The following is a 6,500-nucleotide window of genomic DNA, read 5'->3' on the forward strand; positions in this document are numbered from 1 at the left end:
TCACTCCTTTCCTGCCCACACATATGCTCCATCAAGGATGGTGCTACAGGCCCCAAGGCATTGCACTTAGATTAACATTAACATGCTTATATTGTAGTTCTAACAGCTCCGGCGATCCACTAGCACCCCCCCCCATTTTGCATTTTAAAATGCTCCCGATTTCTGAGGTCTCAAGGTTGGCAAGTATGCTCACAGCACTACAGTAAAATGTGTTTTCTGCTGTTTCCCTCTTTTCTGCAGACAGCACATGTGCCTTGTGTGTGTTACATCACTGGAGACATCAGGATGGACTTCTCACACTACTTTAGGACTCAGATAAAGTGCCCGCATGGTGTTTAAATTGAGGGCTTGAGTGTCATGTCCTCCACAGAGGACAGCAATAATGTTCTGGGTCTCAGAAGGAGAGGACATCTCTTAATAGATGATGTAACCACATTATCTAAATAACCTTTACACTGCGACCGAAAGGTGACAGGATGTTTCCGTTCAAAAGTTTTGTGGGTAATTAACAAAGTAATATATGCAGCGTTTCATGGGCACTGCCCTTTAATGTCTGCGCTGTGATGAACAATAAAGCTCTTTGAATGGGATTGGAAACAGATGCTCACACATGATGCTACAGGAATGAATAATTCAGTGCGTCCACTTGATGTTGCCTCTGCAGCAGCAAAACAATATCTGCCTCTCACGGCTGTTATAAGAGCAATATGATTTTGTTTTAATACATCTTTACAGCGCCCTGTAATCAGCGAGGATAATCGGGACGAGGTGCGTCTGGCAGACGGTGCTCTTTCAGGCGACTACATTACATAAAAAGACTAATCATTGAGTATCTCGACGGGCAGTGTAAACATCATATGCTTATTCATTCATGTTATAAATAGGACATGTGTAAACATTCACTTAACTAAAGTAGCTTTAAATGCACTTTGGCTATCATTTTTGATTAAATGCACCCAAGTATCCTGATCACAGGGCATCACGCTGCATTTTAACAACCATTCACGCCCCAACACGAGAAGTTATGACACATTTTAATTCAGTACTCCTATTCTGCCCTCCACTGAACTATTTCCCCTTCTGTTTGAAACCACATCAAAGGTAACTGTTGTGCAACGAGAGAGGCTTTCAGCTTCGTCTCTTAAACGTCTGTGTGTTTCTATAAAATATTAAACGAGACTCCTTGCAGATTTACTTTATGCCCTGTAAGCAGTGAGGAGCCGGGGCGGAGAGGAAAGGGAGTGTTTTCCCTTTCAGTTACAAAACAAACAGTGTAATCAGATTACTGGTACATTTCTAAAACTTGGGGGTAAATAGTAGGATAACAATGTTAGTATACGACTAAGAGAACATGTGTATGTTCAGATGGTATCTCTTCTCTGTAAGCTGTACTGTTCTGTAGACTTTAAGTGTATACTTCTACTGCCTTAACCTGCTTCATGGTTTTCACTTTCTTTGCTTCATTTGTTCTGTTTTTAATTCAGCAGGTGAACCTATATGTTGTGTGTGTGTGCTTACCTGTGTGTATTAAACTAAAACGGAGCATTTTCTGTCAGCTCAGATTTTATTTCTGCTTTTTTAAACTGTGCTCATGTGTTTCATTGTTGGTGTAGGCTGAATATGCTTCATGAAAGGAAGCTTTTCTGATACATAACATCATTTTTGATCCTAAATATCTCGGTGTCTTCTTTTATTGTTCTGTTTTCTTACATAATGGATTAAAAAAAACCTCCTAGTGATATTTATTTTCTCTTATAATTATTCACATTGCATTTGATATTGCAATAATCCCAAAGTAATGGAAAGTATTCAGGTTGGATTATTAATAATAATAATAATAATAATAATACACAACACTTATAAAGCGCTTTTCTAAAAACTCAAAGACGCTTTGACAGAGAATAAAACGAAAAAATGAAAAAAAAATACATAATGAGATGAATAAGAGGTTACTGATGAAATGTTCTCTATTTAGAGATAATGAGTAATTCTAACAGATTACATTTGAAAGTAACCCGACCAACTCTGATCACAACTGATGGTGAGAGTTAATACCGAACTACAGAGAGCTACTCCTCTATTGAATATCATCATTTCAAATTTGGAAAAAGTAGATCCTCAGAAATGTTTTATCTGATGAAGTCTTCTTTTCATTACGAGAAGCTAATGAATATTTCAAAAGGAATAGTTTTCCTGCTGAGAGTCAGATGAGAAGCCACTCTCATGTCTGTGTGCTAAATGTGAAGCCTCAGCATGCGTATCACTTATCAGACTCTCTCTGCTGCGGGACTTTCCCCTCTCTTTTTGTTGCTCGAGACAAAACACTTCCCGGATCGGCCCACCTCCAAAAGTTGCTGATGCTGCCTGGAAGACGCTGTGAGCTAATGTAATGACTGGAAGCCTTCCAGTTAGAAACCCCTTAGACTGACTTGACAAAATGTAATGGAGCAAAGTGAAGTGTATATATATACTATATATATAACCTCCTGCCACGTGGCCTTGAGAAAAGCAGGTAATCCCCAAAGGATGCGTGTTACCTGGTTGTTCTTCCCCTTGGCCACACACTCCCTCTTCTTATCCTGCGGAGCCGGCCACTCGATCTGAAGAAAGAAAGACACAGATGTGATGAGGAACATGTCGTCTACAGGGAAGGTGCTGTCTGCCTTTTTGCCTATTTAACATTTTCTAAATTAACCACACAATCTTCCTAGGTTGGCCGATGACCAAGGGAAAACAGCACATTAATGAACCTTAATTAGAGCAGATCGACTCGATTTGATGCATAAAATGGAGATACAATGTTTTTTTAATTAATTGGAGGAAAAGCTTATTTTTCACCTTGAACCAAAGCCATGGTTAAAAGTCTTTTCATTACCACTGTTTTCCTATGATAACAAATAACAATTGAGTTCACAAGCTGTTTATGTCTTCCTCTCAAATTACAAATGTTGTTTCCCCAAAATAACGGCATATTGGCCAAGACCCATAACGTTTTATTTATGAAACATAGTTTCCTCATGATCTTTTATTTAATATGTCAGGATCCCGAGAAAAAGACTCTACCCCGATCTCTCAAGCGATTGTTAATTGGAGATGAAAACATTTATAACTCCCGATCTCAAGAAAACTTATAAAATCCTCCTGACTTCAAGTGAAATCCACCTTGACTTTAAGTACGGTGGCCCTTAAAGGTCATGTTTCGCACAATCTATAACCACCCTTTGTCCATGAAAGTTATTAATGTTATCACCACTAACATTACAAATTAGTTTGATTTATAAATCATTGTTTACTCATGGCTTTGAAGTTAAGTCATTATCCCGAGAAAGTTTCTCTACTAGAGCTCTCAGGACATTTGTTATTTGGAGATAATAGGCGCTTTCACACCGGAGTACTTTTCCCATAGTTCCGATAGTCCCTGGGATTTTGCGTTCACACCAAAAAGATCTGGAACTAGAACTTTTTTTTGCAAACCTTTTCACCCCTTTGCTAGAGAGCAGGTACTTTCCTGGGAGAAAAAGGTTCCCATTTCTGATTGGCTGGGCGAATTGCAAACCACGCCCCATAAAACTCCCAAAAGGTTTTGTGAAACCCTCATTTTATTTGCTCGCATTTAGCATTATTAGCATTAGCCCAGCGCACCAACGGAGAGAGTGGCAACACAAAATAAAACGCGGGAACGGTGGAGTGATGAGGAGGTGTCGACGCTTCTGGCGGTTTACCCGGGACATCGGGTGGCAGTACAGTGGGGCAAAAAAGTATTTAGTCAGCCACCAATTGTGCAAGTTCTCCCACTTAAAAAGATGAGAGAGGCCTGTAATTTACATCCTAGGTATACCTCAGCTATGAGAGACAAAATGAGAAGAAAACAAATCCAGAAAATAACATTGTCTGCTTTTTAAAGACTTTATTTGCAAATTATGGTGGAAAATAAGTATTTGGTCAATAACAAAGTTCATCTCAATACTTTGTTATATACCCTTTGTTGGCAATGACAGAGGTCAAACGTTTTCTGTAAGTCTTCACAAGGTTTTTACACACTGTTGCTGGTATTTTGGCCCATTTCTCCATGCAGATCTCCTCTAGAGCAGTGATGTTTTGGGGCTGTCGCTGGGCAACACAGACTTTCAACTCCCTCCAAAGATTTTCTATGGGGTTGAGATCTGGAGACTGGCTAGGCCACTCCAGGACCTTGAAATGCTTCTTACGAAGCCACTCCTTCGTTGCCGGAAACTCACTGTTGCGCATGGAATGTAGTCCGTTTTCCCGTAATCTTCTACTTTGCACCGACAGAAAACTCGTACTGTTACTACGGGTTTGNCAAGTTCAGAACTCAGTACATGTGAAGCTAATATAACCATCAACATCATTAGATTTAGATTAAATGATCGAATAATTCACACAAAATAGCAATTTAGGGCCATACACAAACAACAGTGTATATTATGGTATAATAACAATAAAGACAAGTGAGCCATACCACATCAATTGCATCAATTAAAAGCAATTATCAAAAGACTTGTATTAATTACCAAACCACAACACACAGCCTTTTAAAACTCAAACCTTTTTTGATTAACATAGTGATAACTGACATACAGTATGCAACCAACTTGGCAGATATATGCCATCTAATGAGAGAAATGGCATTTTTTCGATTTAGCAAGAGCAGGGAAGTCGGGAGTATACGTTGTCATGGCAATACGCATACAGTGATGCAGATGCTGGTCAGTGAGGGATGCTCGATTATTAGTTTTTATGGCATTCATGTGTGAGAATGCCGATTCGCACGTGTAAGTCGAGCCAAACATTGTGAGGACAAAAAGTGCAAGACCCCTTGAATGAGGGAATTTCTCGTGGCTGACTTCATGAGTCCAGAACTTTTCAGAACCTGCCAGCTGAAATGACTGTCGCAGGTCATCTGATGACTGAATGTCAATGAGTTTGAGTTGTAAAGACGCCTCATTTAATGTCACAATCAGCTCCTTTGCTTTCAGTGCAAACTCCCCCTCTACATTCACAGAGAAAGGGTCCTTCACAAATCTCATCACTTCAGTTGGGAGACTGAAATGGTCAAACCTTGCGGCAAAGTTGGTTTTCAATGCGTCCATAAATCCAGTCATCACCTTGGTGATTTGTAAACCTGCAGTGCGCATGGTTGGAAAATGGAGCATTTTGCCTGGACACAAATCCGCAAAAAAAAGTGTGAGCTTTTTTTGAAACGCATGGAGTCTCTCCACAAGTTGTGTAACCATTTTATCTCTGCCCTGCAGCTCCAAATTGAGTTGGTTCAGATGTTGGAAAATGAGTCGCTCCAAAAGCAAACAGCAGCGGAAAACTCATCATTCCTCTATCAGATCACAGAAAAGGCGTGGCTTTTTTTAGTTTTGAATTGCGGAGAAACGGCCATGATCTTCCTCCTTAAAGTTCACAAAAATCGTTGCAAGCGTTTTCCTATTTGCTTAGCGCGAGTGTCAAATTGTCACTGTGCAATGAGCAAATCATTATATCGAGGCGACATAGTCTGACAAGCATCTGGCGGAAAAGGCGGTGCCGTAAACTGGAGTTACAATGAAGAAACCGTTTAAAATACGCCATGACAGAGTCCATTGTGCTGGTTTTTAACTCGACCACTCAGTTTTCGCCAGGAGCTTTGGTGGATGAGGCAATGAATGCCGACTGCAGCCCGCCAGGCTGTGGAGGCCAGCATCTGCCAGGCCTACGCCGGACAGTCCTGTGTTCGGCGCCGCGACCATCGCAGGGGGCCCCGCCATCCGTCTAGCACAGCATGTAATACGATCCAATCCCAACTTGTGGCTCGCCCTCCGCTGAAAAACGAAAGGCCGCCCGCCCCCCCCCCCACTTGTGGAACATCATCTCACCGGTCGACGTGTCCATCCCCAAAGGATTAAGTCCAAGTAGCCCACTCCTGCCCGAAAGCACTTCACCATCCAAAAAATCTAAAGACATAGAGGCACAGCTGTGCAACATCAGCTGCGTCAGTGATTCATCAATAAGCTAGCGACCATAACCTCGCGCCTTCTGCAGTTTGTCCCAAGGAACTCAAAAACGTCGATGCAAGTCTCCACTCTCCCTTGATGATGACGTGTCAGAAAATCGGAATGTTACTAATTTGAGTCAATAACGCTTTTTCGATTTTCCTCCTCTGCAAGCCACCTTCCTCAATTGACTGGGCAGCATAGCGCACTCTTTGACCTGCGCTGCGTCCTAAAGGCCCTTTCTTTTTGGCCTAAATATCCAGGCCACTCCGTAGGGACGCTGCCGGAAGCTCCTCTCTTGGTGCAGTGCAAAGCCGGAAACGGGAGCTACGTCTTTGGCATAGCACGAAGTTAGGCCGCCAAAATCGTTCTGGTGGCCGAGCATGCCAGAGCCCGCTGGAAATTGGCGTCAAAGTGGCGTGAGCTGTCCCTTAAAATGCCTTCTCAGTTGTTAGCTCTTTCACACCAACCGAATAAACACTCAGGGTGGCAGATTAAACA

The 6,500-nt window shown here is 41.8% G+C and overlaps 1 long non-coding RNA gene across 1 annotated transcript in view; it reads right to left on the minus strand.

Moving 5' to 3' along the window:
• Positions 1-2,120: 2,120 nt before the first annotated feature.
• Positions 2,121-6,500, minus strand: part of LOC104946932 (uncharacterized) — a 14,301-nt gene continuing 9,921 nt past the window's right edge. Inside the window, exons 2-4 of the long non-coding RNA XR_798510.1 lie at positions 4,122-4,124; positions 3,455-3,459; positions 2,121-2,133 (exon numbers count right to left, since the gene is read on the minus strand). This is a non-coding gene — a long non-coding RNA (uncharacterized lncRNA). The remainder of the gene's footprint in view (positions 2,134-3,454; positions 3,460-4,121; positions 4,125-6,500) is intronic.

Source organism: Notothenia coriiceps, unplaced genomic scaffold, assembly GCF_000735185.1.
Source record: "Notothenia coriiceps isolate Sejong01 unplaced genomic scaffold, NC01 NC01_scaffold00000339, whole genome shotgun sequence".
NCBI lineage: Eukaryota > Metazoa > Chordata > Actinopteri > Perciformes > Nototheniidae > Notothenia > Notothenia coriiceps.